This window comes from Hyla sarda, chromosome 4 (assembly GCF_029499605.1).
Source record: "Hyla sarda isolate aHylSar1 chromosome 4, aHylSar1.hap1, whole genome shotgun sequence".
Taxonomy (NCBI): domain Eukaryota; kingdom Metazoa; phylum Chordata; class Amphibia; order Anura; family Hylidae; genus Hyla; species Hyla sarda.
The window spans coordinates 397,122,363-397,140,401 of record NC_079192.1 but is presented as its reverse complement, the minus strand read 5'-3'; the positions used below and the strand labels follow the sequence as shown (position 1 = coordinate 397,140,401).

The 18,039-nt window shown below is 42.7% G+C and overlaps 1 protein-coding gene across 5 annotated transcripts in view; it reads right to left on the bottom strand.

Annotated features, from left to right (window-relative positions):
* Positions 1-18,039, bottom strand: part of TSPAN9 (tetraspanin 9) — a 468,673-nt gene that overhangs the window by 331,776 nt on the left and 118,858 nt on the right. For 2 of the 5 annotated variants that reach the window (XM_056517265.1, XM_056517268.1), the window contains one exon: positions 5,280-5,317. The exons of 1 other annotated variant lie outside the window; for it this stretch is intronic. The gene's annotated coding sequence lies outside the window, so the exon portion shown is untranslated. Of the gene's footprint in view, positions 1-5,279; positions 5,318-6,600; positions 6,712-7,748; positions 7,768-18,039 lie in introns of those variants that run through there. 2 more of the 5 variants (XM_056517269.1, XM_056517267.1) reach the window with 2 other exon arrangements.

The following is an 18,039-nucleotide window of genomic DNA, read 5'->3' as shown; positions in this document are numbered from 1 at the left end:
ATCTTATAAGATGTTTCCAGCGGAGTACCCCTTTAACTGTTTACTTACCACCGCCTCTGTTCCCTGCTGATCCCCCATTCTGCTTCAGATCGGTGCTCTGGTGTTACAAGAGCAGCAGGGCTTGACAGGGCTTGACAAATCCCAGGCGCCAGGTCACCATGGTGGATAAAAATGTTGTTGGGGCGCCTAGGTTTATGTCAGAAACTGTTTTACTTACCTTCGTCTCTATTCCCATGCAGATCCTCTGTTCTACCTCCATTCTGCACTACAAAATGACATTGAGCAGTGGATGTCAGGTGACTGCACCGGATGTCAGGTGACTGCCACAGCCAATCAGCAGCCTCAGCAGTAACGCTCTGTATTCCTGAGTACAGAGCGTGACCGCCGAGGCCACTGATTGGCTGTGGCAGTCACCTGACATCCAGTGTAGTCACCATCAGCTGCTCATGTCATTATGTAGTGCCGAATGGAGGCAGAACGGGGGAACAGTATGGAAATAGAGACAGAGGTAAGTAAAACAGTTTCTGACAAAAACCTTGGTGCCACAATGAAACTTTTATCCACCACGGTGACCTGGTGCCTGGGATTTGTCAAGCCTCGTCTCTAGCTGTTGCAAAACTACAACTCCCAGCATGCACAGATAGCCTCTGGCCACAACGAGATTCTTAGTCCTCATGGTGAACCTGGCGCCTGGGATTTGTCAAGCCCTGTCTCTAGCTGCTGGAAAACTACAACTTCTAGCATGCCCGGACAGCCTTTGGCTGTCCGGGCATGCTGAAAGCTGTAGTTTTGCAACAGCTGGAGGCACCCTGGTAGGAAAACTACCTCTATGCCAAACTGTTGAGTGCCTTAGTCTATCATATGTATAATCACTGATAGTTACGGGTTGGATACATTTCTTGTTGGCTGGTTGTCATAGGTACCAGAAAATGTAAACTAGGTTGTAATCCAAGGAAAGCAAGAGGGGGGGGGGGGGGGGGGGATGGATTAGGCGGATTTAGTGTATAGCAATACTTTGGCCAAATACAGCCCTGCACGTATATAGCCAGGCGATGGAAACTTGTGTATAAGTGGGATCTGTTTCATATGGCGTATATATTTCAGTACCACATAAGATGGTATCTTCTGATGAAGAATGCCCGCTATGTATCACCATGTATATATTAATATCTTGTGGTTGGCTCGGGTCACATGGCTTCTTATGCAATTATTGCAAGTGCAACTTTCTGTACAAAATCTATTTTATGTTAGTGAAACTCCGATTGATACAACAGAAATAAAGGAATAAATATTAAATGAAATAATGTAATACATTTTTTTAATCATAAATAAATGAAAAAAATTATAACAAATAAAAAGTAAATAAAATAAGAAAAAATATTTATATAATGCATTAAATGAATAAATAAATAAAAACATGCATAACATATAAATGGAAAAAAACAATAACATGCATAACATAAATAAATAAAAAAAAATAAACAATAAATTTAATAACAAATAAAAGGTAAATTGGATAAATAAATATAACATAAATAAAATGAATTAAATAAATAAATAAATACATAAATACCATGAAAAAAATAACAAATAAAAATTTAATAAAACATGAAAATGATAAAATGCTATTATTAATGAAAACACACACACACATATATATATATATATATATATATATATATATATGTATATATATATATATATATATATATATATATATATATATTAATTGTTAATTGTTGAAGTGTAACTGTCGTTAGCAAAACTTTTTATATAATGTAGATAAAACCATTATATGTATATTTGTAATATACATTGGTTAAAAAATAAGTATATTTTTGGGTGAAAAATGCTGTCCCTGCAGCTACTACATGTGTATCTTTGAGCAGAGACAAAATACAGAAAGTGTGGGCAGACAAGCAGGGCTCTGTACACTGAGGACAAGCAGGGCTCTGTACACTGAGGACAAGCAGGGCTCTGTACACTGAGGACAAGCAGGACTCCGTACACTGAGGACAAGCAGGGCTCCGTACACTGGGGACAAGCAGGGCTCTGTACACTGAGGACAAGCAGGGCTCCGTACACTGGGGACAAGCAGGGCTCTGTATACTGAGGACAAGCAGGGCTCTGTACACTGAGGACAAGCAGGGCTCTGTACACTGAGGACAAGCAGGGCTCTGTGCACTGAGGACAAGCAGGGCTCCGTACACTGAGGACAAGCAGGGCTCCGTACACTGAGGACAAGCAGGGCTCCGTGCACTGAGGACAAGCAGGGCTCCGTACACTGAGGACAAGCAGGGCTCCGTACACTGGGGACAAGCAGGGCTCTGTATACTGAGGACAAGCAGGGCTCTGTACACTGAGGACAAGCAGGGCTCTGTACACTGAGGACAAGCAGGGCTCTGTGCACTGAGGACAAGCAGGGCTCCGTACACTGAGGACAAGCAGGGCTCCGTACACTGAGGACAAGCAGGGCTCCGTACACTGGGGACAAGCAGGGCTCTGTATACTGAGGACAAGCAGGGCTCTGTACACTGAGGACAAGCAGGGCTCTATAAACTAAGGACAAGCAGGGCTCTGTACACTAAGGACAAGCAGGGCTCTGTACACTGAGGTCAAGCAGGGCTCTATATACTAAGGACAAGCAGGGCTCTGTACACTGAGGACAAGCAGGGCTCTGTACACTGAGGACAAGCAGGGCTCTGTATACAGAGGACAAGAAGGGCTCTGTACACTGAGGACAAGCAGGGCTCTGTACACTGAGGACAAGCAGACAATACAGTAGCTGCAGGGAAAGCATGTTTCAGTCAAAAATATACAACTTTTTTAACCGATATATATATATATATATATATATATATATATATTACAAATATACATATAATTTTATTATCTACATTATATAAAAGTTTTTGCAAACAACAGGTACACTTTTACATATCCCTTATACTTCTTTAGAAAAACAGAAAAGCAAGTAGTTGTTAGGGACACATAAGTTTGCATAGGAGCTGTAGCCTGTTTTTTAAACAAGACCAGTTGCAAAGTTGCTTCATTTGTTTAGATGCATTGATACAACTAAATAACTAAATATTACAAAAAGGTGTCAAAAAAATGTCTACTATCTTAGACCAGTGTTTTCCAAACAGCTTGTCTCACGCTGTTGCAAAACTACAACTCCCAGCTAGTGTTGAGCGGCATAGGCAATATTCGAATTTGCGAATATTCGCAAATATATGGACGAATATTCGTCATATATTCGCTAGATTCGCATATTCTAAATAATCGCGTTTTATTTTCGCATATGCGCATAATTTACACATGCGAAAATTTGCATATGCACAAATGCAAAAATTTGCATATATAAAAAAGCATACATAAAAAATCGCATATATAAAAATTTCGCACCAGCTAATTTTTACCTATGCAAAAATTTACATACACAAAAATTTGCATACACGAAAATTAGCATGGATATAAATTAGCATACACAAAAAGTCGCTTATGCGAAAAATTTGTATATGCTAATTTTTTGCCTATGCGAAAATTGCAATATACAAAACAATCGCATATACGAAAATTGGCATGTATAAAAATTAGCATACACTAAAATTCGTATATGCGAAAATTTCGCACGCGCTTAATTTTCGTGTATGTAAATTTGATCGCCAGTCTCACACAGTAGTATTAGAGCCTTCATTACACCACACAAGCTGGAAGCAGAGAGGGATGATCACTAGTGTTGAGCGGCATAGGCCATATTCGAATTCGCGATATTTCGCAAATATATGGACGAATATTCGTCATATATTCGCTAAATTTGCATATTCGTAATATTCACGTTTTATTTTCAATATGTGAAAATTTGCATATACGTAAATTTGCATATACAAAAAATTAGCATAAGCAAAAATTCGCAAATACGAAAATTAGCATATGCAAATTTTCGCATATGCGAAAATTCGTGCACCAGTCTCACACAGTAGTATTAGAGTCTTCTTTACACCACACAAGATGGAAGCAGAAAGGGATGATCACTGTGATGTGTATTGTGAAAAAAAAAAAAAAAAAAAAAAGAATATTCGTAATTACGAATATATAGTGCTACATTCACACATATTCGCGAATTTGCGAATATACGATTTCCGCGCATAAAATTTGCATTGCGAATATTCGTGAGCAACACTACTAATGATCACTGTGATGTGTACTGTGATGATAAAAAAAAAATAATAATAATTCGTAATTACGAATATATAGTGCTATATTCATGAATATGCGATATTCGCGAATAAAATTCGCATTGCGAATATTCGCGAGCAACACTACTCCCAGCATGCCTGGACAGTGTTTGGCTGTCCAGGCATGTTGGGAGTTGTAGTTTTGCAACAGCTGGAGACACACTGCTTGCTAGGCAGCGCTGCTGAGCCGAAATCACGAAGCTTGCGTTGCAGCCAGTGACACAGAGACAATTTTATGAAAGAATGTATATGTACCTCCATTTGCGTTAGGTCAGCTGTATAAGGACGTAAATGGGTGTCCTTTTGGGGGAAGGGGTTAATTAAAATTTTTGTTCATTATTATAGGGAGCTGGTTTTAACAGCCTTTAGAGATATGCTTTACAGCAAGCCCTATGGGCCTAGACAACAATAGATAGGAGCTTTCCCATTGACATGAATGGGAAAGATTACTGGTCATGCTCTGTGACCTTTAAACTGGCCATTCTACAGGGAGGCTGATCTGTGAGTAACATCTATTGTCTTCTCTATCTACTGGCGTCACCTTTCAATGTAATGCTGTACAGATCACGTTCCTGCAGCCTCCTTCTTATCATCGCAGACAGAACAGGAAGTCTTAGCTTAGTTTTAGCCCTAGTGGCCAGAATGGGAACTGCAAGATTTCAGGATTATTTTCAAATATTCCTAGTAAAAAAAAAAAAAAATTCCCACCTCATATACTTCACCTGAAACTAAAATCCTTATTTAACTAAAATCTAAATATACCGTTGCGATTCTCAATGTCAGAAGCTGAATGACGGGTAAATCCCTGCAATGCATTAACGTAAGTCTGCGCCATTCTTACATTGCAGACAAGGCCTCAGCGTGTCAGCCGAGATTTATTATTCTCCAAGTTATCATTCACAGTCCAGCGCCCGGACACTCGACTATCGGCCATAAAAATTACACATGTTCAGTCGTCCATCTGTGTTATGTTACACATTGTAAAAAAAAAAAGCGCTCGGGCCGGCCAAAGAACAGACACATAACAGCTCCAGATCTTACCTGGGAAAAGTCTTTTGCTTTATCTTTCTCCAAAAATTCTAAAAAAAAAAAAGAAAAAAATTGAACTTAAATAAAAATAAAAATATATTTTAAAATAATTAAATAGAATTAATTTAGTAATCAACTACAGTGGTCCCTCAAGTTACAATATTAATTGGTTCCAGGACGACCATTGTATGTTGAAACCATTGTATGTTGAGACCATAACTCTATGGAAACCTGGTAATTGGTTATGAAGCCACCAAAATGTCATCCAAAAATAGGAAAAAGTGAGGATTAAAGAAAAATAAGTAGATAACTAATATAGATAAAGCAAATCCTTACATATAAAAGTAATAAAGATCTGCTGGGAACTGTAATCACTGTCTATGTCAGTGTTTCCCAAGCAGGGAGCCTCCAGCTGTTGCAAAACTACAACTCCCAGCATGCCCGGACAGCCAAAGGCTGTCCGGGCATGCTGGGAGTTATAGTTTTGCAACAGCTGGGGGCACCCTGCTTGGGAAACACTGGTCTATGTAGAGGACAGGAGCTTCTTCAGGGTCCTGTACAGTACACAGTGTCCTAAAAAAGTTACATGGAGTCGTCCTTACCTGGTGTCCAAAGGAGCAGCTAACCCTGGTACAGGTAAAGAGTACAGAACATGTAATACCTCCCTGTACTGTAGGGGGCGCTACCAGACACCAGTCAGTGCATACACTTCAGTAATACAGGTAAAGAGTACAGAACATGTAATACCTCCCTGTACTGTAGAGGACGCTACCAGACACAGGTCAGTGCATACACTTCAGTAATACAGGTAAAGAGTACAGAACATGTAATACCTCCCTGTACTGTAGGGGGCGCTACCAGACACCAGTCAGTGCATGCACTTCAGTAATACAGGTAAAGAGTACAGAACATGTAAAACCTCCCTGTACTGTAGGGGGCGCTACCAGACACCAGTCAGTGCATACACTTCAGTAATACAGGTAAAGAGTACAGAACATGTAATACCTCCCTGTACTGTAGAGGACGCTACCAGACACAGGTCAGTGCATACACTTCAGTAATACAGGTAAAGAGTACAGAACATGTAATACCTCCCTGTACTGTAGGGGGCGCTACCAGACATCAGTCAGTGCATACGCTTCAGTAATACAGGTAAAGAGTACAGAACATGTAATACCCCTCTGTACTATAGGGGGCACTACCAGACATCAGTCAGTGCATACGCTTCAGTAATACAGGTAAAGAGTACAGAACATGTAATACCCCTCTGTACTATAGGGGGCACTACCAGACATCAGTCAGTGCATACGCGTCAGTAATACAGGGGTTTTACCAGTGAATGCCCATTCTGATTGGTCGGTTCTTCCGGCCATTGACACGTTTCACAGATCTGGACTGTCTGTAGCATTGTATGTTGAGTCTGGTTTCAAGTTACACTTGTCCAGAAAAGAGCATTGTATGTTGAAACTATTGTATGTTGAGGCCATTGTAAGTTGAGGGATCACTGTATAAGGCAGGGTTTACACATAGTATTCTGGTGAGGAAAAAAAAACTGTAATGGAAAGATTTGCATTTTCTCCTAGATGACCAACATATTATTGGGGAGATTTATCAATACCTGTGCAGAGGAAAAGTTGACCAGTTGCCCATAGCAACCAATCACATCACTACTTTCATTTATAAAGAGGCCTCTGAAAAGTGAAAGAAACAATCTGATTGGTTGCCATGGGCAACTGCACCACTGTTCCTCTACACAGGTCTCCCCATTTGTGTGGACTTTGCCCAAGACTCCATTCAGACATGAGGGTTGTACTTGTTATTAACAATGGGTATTGTGGATATGATGTACAGCAGTGGTCTCCAAACTGCGGCCCTCCAGATGTTGCAAAACTACCATTCCCAGCATGCCCGGACAGCCTTTGGCTGTCCGGGCATGCTGGGAGTTGAAGTTTTGCAACATCTGGAGGGCCGCAGTTTGGAGACCACTGATGTACAGCACCATAGAGCTCTATTTCATGGTTTGCTACACAAATAGTTTTATTTTAAAGGATCTCATACAAGTTCAGGAAAAAAAAGTTGACCAAAACCACCAATTTCTGTCTTGTGTATAAGTGGAAGGGGGGGGGGGTCACTATTAAACTGTTTCTTTGCCTTAGTGAGCTAAAACCTAGATAAAAAGACAAAAATAAGACACTCATACGTATTTTTCCTCAAGAAGACTCACTATGGCTTATTTTCGGGGGATGTCTTATTTTTATTAACAAGACAGAGACCCACAGACTGTTGCTGGTTGGTGCTGGGTGAGAGAGACCCATAGTGCTGAGTAAAATGTCAGCCACAGCTTTATTCTTTCCCCTGAGGATCCACAAAGCAGAACTTTCTGTTCCTTACTTCACTGAGGAGACTTTTACTTTCTGTCTCCTTCTATGCCGTGGCTGGCGGCACGAACAGAAGGAATGGGACCTGAGAGGGGGAGCTGACCTGGTTGACGGGGCTGAGATACTGAGACAGGGGCGGATCCAGAGTCTAGTCTCGGTAGGGGCACTATCAGAGTATCGCGCGGTGGCTGACACGCCCCCTCCCATAGACTTGCATTGGGAGGGGGGCATGGCGTGATGTCACAAGTGGCATGGCTGTGATGTCACAACCCCCGCAGCCCGCACCCAGAGTTAGGAACAAAATGTTCCCAGCGCTGGGGCAGTGGAGTACCCCTTTTAGTATGCAGCATAGTTCCCCCACACTAGGTAGGCAGCATAGTTCCCCCACACTAGGTAGGCAGCATAGTTCCCCCCACATTAGGTTGGCAGTATAGTTCCCCCACACTAGGTAGGCAGCATAGTTCCCCCCACATTAGGTTGGCAGTATAGTTCCCCCCACATTAGGTTGGCAGTATAGTCCCCCCACATTAGGTTGGCAGTATAGTTCCCCCCACATTAGATTGGCAGTATAGTTCCCCCCACATTAGGTTGTAGTTCCCCCACATTAGGTTGGCAGTAGAGTTCCCCCCACATTAGGTTGGCAGTATAGTTCCCCCCACATTAGGTTGGCAGTATAGTTCCCCCACACTAGGTAGGCAGCATAGTTCCCCCCACATTAGGTTGGCAGTATAGTTCCCCCCACATTAGGTTGGCAGTATAGTTCCCCCACATTAGGTTGGCAGTATAGTTCCCCCCACATTAGATTGGCAGTATAGTTCCCCCCACATTAGGTTGTAGTTCCCCCACATTAGGTTGGCAGTAGAGTTCCCCCCACATTAGGTTGGCAGTATAGTTCCCCCCACATTAGGTTGGCAGTATAGTTCCCCCACATTAGGTTGGCAGTATAGTTTCCCCACATTAGGTTGGCAGTATAGTTCCCCCCACATTAGGTTGGCAGTAGTGTTGCTCGCGAATATTCGCAATGCGAATTTTATTCGCGAATATCGCATATTCGCGAATATAGCACTATATATTCGTAATTACGAATATTCTTTTTTTTTTTTCACAGTACACAGCACAGTGATCACCCCTCTCTGCTTCCAGCTTGTGTGGTGTAAAGAAGGCTCTAATACTACTGTGTGAGACTGGTGTGCGAATTTTCGCATATACGAAAATTTGCATATGCTAATTTTCGTATATGCGAATTTTCGCCTAAGCTAATTTTGTATATGCTAATTTTCGCATATGCAAAAATAAATTGAGAATATTTCGAATATGCGAATATACGACGAATATTCGTCAATATATTCACGAATATTCGCGAATTCGAATATGGCCTATGCCGCTCAACACTAGTTGGCAGTATAGTTCCCCCCACATTAGGTTGGCAGTATAGTTCCCCCACATTAGGTTGGCAGCATAGTTCCCCCCACATTAGGTTGGCAGTATAGTTCCCCCCCCACATTAGGTTGGCAGTATAGTTCCTCCACATTTGTTAGGCAGTATAGTTCCCCCACATTAGGTTGGCAGTATAGTTCTCCCACATTAGGTTGGCAGTATAGTTCCCCCCACATTAGGTTGGCAGTATAGTTCCCCCCCACATTAGGTTGGCAATATAGTTCCTCCACATTTGTTAGGCAGTATAGTTCCCCCACATTAGGTTGGCAGTATAGTTCCCCACATTAGGTTGGCAGTATAGTTCCCCCACATTAGGTTGGCAGTATAGTTCCCCCCCACATTAGGTTGGCAGTATAGTTCTCCCACATTAGGTTGGCAGTATAGTTCTCCCACATTAGGTTGGCAGTATAGTTCCCCACATTAGGTTGGCAGTATAGTTCCCCCACATTAGGTTGGCAGTATAGTTCCCCCCACATTAGGTTGGCAGTATAGTTCCCCCCACATTAGGTTGGCAGTATAGTTCCCCCCCACATTAGGTTGGCAGTATAGTTCCCCCCCACATTAGGTTGGCAGTATAGTTCCCCCCCCACATTAGGTTGGCAGTATAGTTCCTCCACATTTGTTAGGCAGTATAGCTCCCCCACATTAGGTTGGCAGTATAGTTTCCCCCCCACATTAGGTTGGCAGTATAGTTCCCCCACATTAGGTTGGCAGTATAGTTCCCCCACATTAGGTTGGCAGTATAGTTCCCCCCCACATTAGGTTGGCAGTATAGTTCCTCCACATTTGTTAGGCAGTATAGTTCCCCCACATTAGGTTGGCAGTATAGTTCTCCCACATTAGGTTGGCAGTATAGTTCTCCCACATTAGGTTGGCAGTATAGTTCTCCCACATTAGGTTGGCAGTATAGTTCCCCACATTAGGTTGGCAGTATAGTTCCCCCACATTAGGTTGGCAGTATAGTTCCCCCCACATTAGGTTGGCAGTATAGTTCCCCCCACATTAGGTTGGCAGTATAGTTCCCCCCCACATTAGGTTGGCAGTATAGTTCCCCCCCCACATTAGGTTGGCAGTATAGTTCCTCCACATTTGTTAGGCAGTATAGTTCCCCCACATTAGGTTGGCAGTATAGTTCCCCCCCACATTAGGTTGGCAGTATAGTTCCCCCACATTAGGTTGGCAGTATAGTTCCCCCACATTAGGTTAGCAGTATAGTTCCCCCCACATTAGGTTGGCAGTATAGTTCCCCCACATTAGGTTGGCAGTATAGTTCCCCCCACATTAGGTTGGCAGTATAGTTCCTCCACATTTGTTAGGCAGTATAGTTCCCCCACATTAGGTTGGCAGTATAGTTCCCCCCCACATTATGTTAGCAGTATAGTTCCCCCACATTTGTTAGGCAGTGGACCCCACAGACATACAGCCTTCAGCCATATACAGTGTATGGCTGGAGGCTTTATGTCTGTGTATTGCCCACTTCAGTGCTCTGGTCAGGGGTCATGATCTACTGCTATGGCCTATAAGCGGTGTTCGGAGCACCGAAGATGACGTGCCGCTGGTAACTTACCATGTAAGCGTCCTCCTCCTAGCTGCTCTGTTAAAGGGGTATTAAAACCTTGTGAAGACTTAGAGAAAACATTTGACCACTGTCATTGCCAATAAAGGGGATATAACAAAGTATTAAGATAAACGTTTGTTATTGACCAAATACTTATTTTCCACCATAATTTGCAAATAAATTCTTTAAAAATCAGACAATGTGATTTTATGGTTTTTTTTATGATATGAGATAGATATGAGATAGATAGATAGGAGATAGATAGATAGGAGATAGATAGATAGTAGATAGATAGATAGGAGATAGATAGATAGATAAATAGATATGTGGTGTTCCGGTACCGCATTCTATACGGTACCTGTGTATAGGTCCCCATAGCCAGAGTTCCTAGGACGTCGGGGTCCTTTTTGTCTAGTCTGCCCCTTGCCACCTCTCATCTGGATAGTCATTAAGCTTGCAGTTTATTCAGGATTTATATAAATATAATTGTATTAATGTATATAATTAGTTAATTACCTGTACGGAGCGTAGCAGGACCTGCGGGTCACGTGATCGGGTAAACTCTATGGTTTTTGCTTAAGGACCTTTGGAGGTCCCTGTGACGTATTGCACCCATCATTCTTTGTGACGGTGAGTGACAGATAGAATTATCTCAGCATACTAGCCCTCAGCCTGGCGTCACGAACCATAGGGTTAACCTTAACACCTGTTATACTGAAGCAATACCCTGACTACATTACCCCTACCCCAGAGGCCTACCACAGATAGATAGGAGATAGATAGATAGATAGATAGATAGATAGATAGATAGATAGATATGAGATAGATAGATAGATATGAGATAGATAGATAGATATGAGATAGATAGATATGAGATAGATAGATATGAGATAGATAGATAGATATGAGATAGATAGATATGAGATAGATAGATAGATAGATATGAGATCGATAGATAGATATGAGATAGATAGATAGATAGATAGATAGATAGATATGAGATAGATAGATATGAGATAGATAGATAGATATGAGATAGATAGATATGAGATAGATAGATAGATATGAGATAGATAGATATGAGATAGATAGATAGATAGATAGATAGATATGAGATCGATCGATAGATATGAGATAGATAGATAGATAGATAGATATGAGATAGATAGATATGAGATTGATAGATAGATATGAGATAGATAGATATGAGATAGATAGATAGATAGATAGATAGATATGAGATAGATAGATAGATATGAGATAGATAGATATGAGATAGATAGATATGAGATAGATAGATATGAGATAGATAGATATGAGATAGATAGATATGAGATAGATAGATATGAGATAGATAGATAGATATGAGATCGATCGATAGATATGAGATAGATAGATAGATAGATAGATAGATAGATATGAGATAGATATATAGATAGATATGAGATAGATAGATAGATAGATATGAGATAGATAGATAGATAGATATGAGATAGATAGATATGAGATAGATAGATAGATAGATATGATATCGATCGATAGATATGAGATAGATAGATAGATAGATAGATAGATAGATAGATAGATAGATATGAGATAGATATATAGATAGATAGATAGATATGAGATAGATAGATACCTATTTCATACAGATGACTGCACACAGGGTCAAATTCCAGTACATTTTTTATAGAACACTCTCTGCTTTAAAAAATAATTTTTGGTGTTTTCCACGGTGTACATGATACAGACCCCAGCCTGTATATCGATATCTGATCCACACACATCCGCCTGTGATACCCCCGACCATGTACAGCAGAGGATCAGTGACTAACGCTTCTTCATAGATAAAGCAACAAAATATTTCCAGTACTTTGTGATGTGGCTGATACTGAGCTGCATGTCCTGTGCATGTCGCAACACGGCCATTCAGGATGTAGGCTCTCCAACTCACACATTCATATGGTAATGACTATATATATATATATATATATATATATACACACATATTTATTTATAATTATTTTAAAGGGTACTCCGGTGGAAAACTTTTTTTTTTTTTTAATCAACTGGTGCCAGAAAGTTAAAGGGATATTCCAGGCAAAAACTTTTTTTTATATATCAACTGGCTCCGGAAAGTTAAACATATTTGTAAATGACTTCTATTAAAAAATCTTAATCCTTCCAATAGTTATTAGCTTCTGAAGTTGAGTTGCTGTTTTCTGTCTAACTGCTTTCTGATGACTCACGTCCCGGGTGCTGTCCAGCTCCTATGGGGATATTCTCCCATCATGCACAGCTCCCGGGACGTGACATCATCATTGAGCAGTTAGACAGAAAACTTCAGAAGCTAATAACTATTGGAAGGATTAAGATTTTCTAATAGAAGTAATTTACAAATCTGTTTAACTTTCCGGAGCCAGTTGATAAATAAAAAAAAGTTTTTGCCTGGAATACCCCTTTAAACAGATTTGTAAATGACTTGTATTAAAAAAATCTTAATCCTTCCAGTACTTATTAGCTGCTGAATACTACAGAGGAAATTATTTTCTTTTTGGAACACAGAGCTCTCTGCTGACATCATGACCACAGTGCCCTCTGCTGACATCTCTGTCCATTTTAGGAACTGCCCAGAGCAGCATATGTTTTCTATGGGGATTTTCTACTCCGGACAGTTCTTAAAATGGACAGAGGTGTCAGTAGAGAGCACTGTGCTCGTGATGTCACCAGAGAGCTCTGTGTTCCAAAAAGAAAAGAATTCCCTCTGTAGTATTCAGCAGCTAATAAGTACTGGAAGGATTAAGATTTTTCAATAGAAGTAATTTACAAATCTGTTTAACTTTTTTGGCATCACTTGATTTAAAAAAAAAAAATTAAGTTTTCCACCGGAGTATCCCTTTAATATGGTAGTTCGACTTACTTAATATGAATATTATGAATGATGCCGGACCCAGAGGCTGGTGTAGACCCGGGTGGGTACATCAAATCATGAGCCGTACATATTGAATAGTGCGCAATAGAATGCGACAATCTCCTAACAGTTCCCGCCATTCACAGCCGCACAGCGTTCCTTCCTCGTGTTATTACAATAGTATTATATGAACTGTCAAAGAATAGAACACTCTAAGAAGGAAGTTCTCTAATATAACGTCACCTGGTTGTAACATATACTGAAGTCATCTGCTGATCTCTATTTAGGCTACAAGACTATGGTTGCCAATTTTCTTTCAAAAAAATTACCGGCCATGCTAATTTACATAATTAATTAAATATGCATGACATCACAGTATACACATATGTGGGGGAAATTTTGTCCTATTCTGATCCCTATAACCTTTTTATTTCTCCTTATACGGGTGTCGTAGCTTGGGGGAGTAGGGTATATGGGAGTGTAGCTGTGCGGTTACTAAAGCGTGCTTGCTTAACCCTTTCTATTCGTGACGCCAGGGTGAGGGCTATTCTCTGTATGCTTGTCCTACCGCCACCCTTCCCAAGAGCGATAGGAAGATAGGAGATAATTGATTGCCCACAACCGGAGATTTGCAGAAACTTGTCGGAACTTTTTACTGAAGATTTTATGCAATAATGAACAGGAACAGTCCATATAACAGAGTCTATTAGAGCTAGACAAGTGGTTGGGATCTCGTGAGTCTATTGAGCTTAGGAAGGTAATGGTTGCGGTGATCCACTGGATTTAGGGGTTTAGATTTGGTCCAGTAACTTTAGCGGGGATTGAGATTTTAACTCACGGTTTAGTTTCAGGCTGATGAGGCCGGCAGGTTTCTGGTCTAGCTTGTCTTTGTAAGTTGCGCAGATCCATCCTAATAGTCCGGTATCCACGAGAGCAGCAACCCAAGAGAGCGATCATTGGCTATAGCTCCCTTATATGGGCAGGGGCTGGACTTAAGCTCACTGGTCCATACAACTGTCAATCTTCTGTACATAGAGTTATGGGTAACCTAAGGTCCTCCAACATACCATAGAGGAATTAACATAGTCACATGACCGAAGGTCCTGCGACGCTACCAAGGTAAGCATACTAATATACATTATGTTAAATATATACATTAAAACATTACAAAAGAGGCGACTAGGGGCTGTCCCACCTGGGGGACCCTACCTGAACGTAGTAACTCTGACTTTGGGGACCACATTCAAGGTACGGTATGCAATACGGTACCGGGACACCACACGGGCCTGTGTGAGGGCTCGTTTTTTGCGCCCCGAACTGTAGTTTTTAACAGGACCATTTTTGTTTTGATTTTACTTTTTGATCGCTTTTTTTTAATTAACTTCGGGAATTGCAGTTAGTTACTAACTACAACTACCAGCATGCCCTGATACAGCCTGTGGCTCAGCAGCTGCCCCAAACGAAAACTACAACTCCCAGCATGTTGGACTAAATAGCAGTATATAGTATAGGTCAGTGTTTTCCAATCCAGAGTGCCTCCAGCTGTTGCAAAACTACAACTCCCAGCATGTTGGACTAAATAGTAGTATATAGTATAGGTCAGTGTTTTCCAATCCAGAGTGCCTCCAGCTGTTGCAAAACTACAACTCCCAACATGTTGGACTAAATAGTAGTACCGTATTTATCGGGGTATACCACGCACCGGCCTATAACACGCACCCTCATTTTACCAAGGATATTTGGGTAAAAAAAGTTTTTTACCCAAATATCCATGGTAAAATGAGGGTGCGTGTGTGCGCGTGTATACCCCGATACACCCCCAGGAAAGGCAGGGGGAGAGAGGCCGTCGCTGCCCGCTTCTCTCCCCCTGCCTTTCCTGGGGTCTAGAGCCCTGCTGCCGGCCCTTCTCTCCCCCTGCCAGGGGGAGAGAAGCGGCGCCGACAGCCAGGGCGAGAGAAGGGGCAGCGGCACCCATTGCCGGCGCCGCTGCCCCGTTGCCTCCCCCCATCGCCGGTGGCATAATTACCTGGGTCGGGTCCGCGCTGCTGCAGGCCTCCGGCGCGCGTCCCCTGCGTCGTTGCTATGCACGGCGCGGCACACTGACGTAATGCGCCGCGCCGTGCAGCGCATAGCAACGACGCCGGGGACGCACACCGGAGGCCTGCAGCAGCGTGGACCCGACCCAGGTAATTATGCCACTGGGGATGGGGGGAGGCAACGGGGCAGCGGCACCGGCAATGGGTGCCGCTGCCCCTTCTCTCCCCCTGGCTGTTGGCGCCGCTTATCTCCCCCTGGCTATCGGCGCCCCATTGCACCGATAGTCAGGGGGACAGAACGGGCAGTGCCGCCGATAGCCAGGGGGAGAGAAGGGCCGGCAGCAGCGCTCTAGACCCCAGGAAAGGCAGGGGGAGAGAAGCGGGCAGCGACGGCCTCTCTCCCCTGCCTTTCCTGGGGGTGCACCGGCGTATAACACGCACATAGACTTAAGGCTAAAAATTTTTGCCTAAAAAGTGCGTGTTATACGCCGATAAATACGGTATATAGTATAGGTCAGTGTTTCCCAACCCGGAGTGCCTCCAGCTGTTGCAAAACTACAACTCCCTGCATGTTGGACTAAATAGTAGTATATAGTATAGGTCAGTGTTTTCCAACCCGGAGTGCCTCCAGCTGTTGCAAAACTACAACTCCCAGCATGCTGGACTAAATAGTAGTATATAGTATAGGTCAGTGTTTTCCAACCCCGAGTGCCTCCAGCTGTTGCAAAACTACAACTCCCTGCATGTTGGACTAAATAGTAGTATATAGTATAGGTCAGTGTTTTCCAACCCGGAGTGCCTCCAGCTGTTGCAAAACTACAACTCCCAGCATGTTGGACTATATAGTAGTATATAGTATAGGTCAGTGTATCCCAACCAGGGGTGCCTCCAGCTGTGGCAAAACTACAACTCCCAGCATGTTGGACTAAATAGTAGTATGTAGTATAGGTCAGTGTTTTCCAACCCGGAGTGACTCCAGCTGTTGCAAAACTACAACTCCCAGCATGTTGGACTAAATAGTAGTATATAGTATAGGTCAGTGTTTTCCAACCCGGAGTGCCTCCAGCTGTTGCAAAACTACAACTCCCAGCATGTTGGACTAAATAGTAGTATATAGTATAGGTCAGTGTTTTCCAACCCGGAGTGCCTCCAGCTGTTGCAAAACTACATCTCCCATCATGTTGGACTAAATAGTAGTATATAGCATAGGTCAGTGTTTTCCAACCCAGAGTGCCTCCAGCTGTTGCAAAACTACAACTCCCAGCATGCTGGACTAAATAGTAGTATATAGTATAGGTCAGTGTTTTCCAATCCAGAGTGCCTCCAGCTGTTGCAAAACTACAACTCCCAGCATGCTGGACTAAATAGTAGTATATAGTATAGGTCAGTGTTTTCCAACCCGAAGTGCCTCCAGCTGTTGCAAAACTACAACTCCCAGCATGTTGGACTAACTAGTAGTATATAGTATAGGTCAGTGTTTTCCAACCCGGAGTGCCTCCAGCTGTTGCAAAACTACAACTCCCAGCATGTTGGACTAAATAGCAGTATATAGTATAGGTCAGTGTTTTCCAACCCGGAGTGCCTCCAGCTGTTGCAAAACTACAACTCCCTGCATGTTGGACTAAATAGTAGTATATAGTATAGGTCAGTCTTTTCCAACCCGGAGTGCCCCCAGCTGTTGCAAAACTACAACTCCCAGCATGCCCGGACAGCCGTTGGCTGTCCGGGCATGCTGGGAGTTGCAATTTCGCAACAGCTGGAGGCGCTCTGGTTGGGAAAAACTGGTATAGTATATGGTGTAACATTCCAGGAGTTGGGAGAATTGGTTGGATAAATGTCTGCCATTGCATTGCTGGTATTTTTAATATAAAAATACCGGCAGGGTGGCCAAAATATCGGCTGTGCCGATAAAATACCGGTCAGGTGGCGACCCTAGACATGGGAGGTCTACAAAGATACAGCACAGGAGTGTAGCTGAATGTACGCCAGGGCAAACAACTGCTCTCCCCTCCGCTGGGACACATTCATCACCATGACTTACTCTATTGCATTTGCAATTTTTTTCCTCTCTTTCTTTTGAGATTGTAGATTACTTGAAAACATTATGAAGATTCATGCTGCTCCGGCTCCTGTTACTCAAACTAATGCACTCCGGTAATAAAAGTGGCTTCTTGATGTACATATTAAATACCGTATTTTTCGCCGTATAAGACGCACTTTTTCTTCCCCAAAACTGGGGGGAAAAAGTCGGTGCGTCTTATACGGCGAATACACCCCTATCGCGGCGGTCCCTGCGGCCATCAACGGCCGGGACCCGCGGCTACTACAGGACATCACCGATCGCGGTGATGCCCTGTATTAACCCTTCAGACGCGGCGATCAAAGCTGACCGCCACGTCTGAAGGGAAAGTGACGCTAACCCGGCTGTTCAGTCGGGCTGTTCGGGACCGCC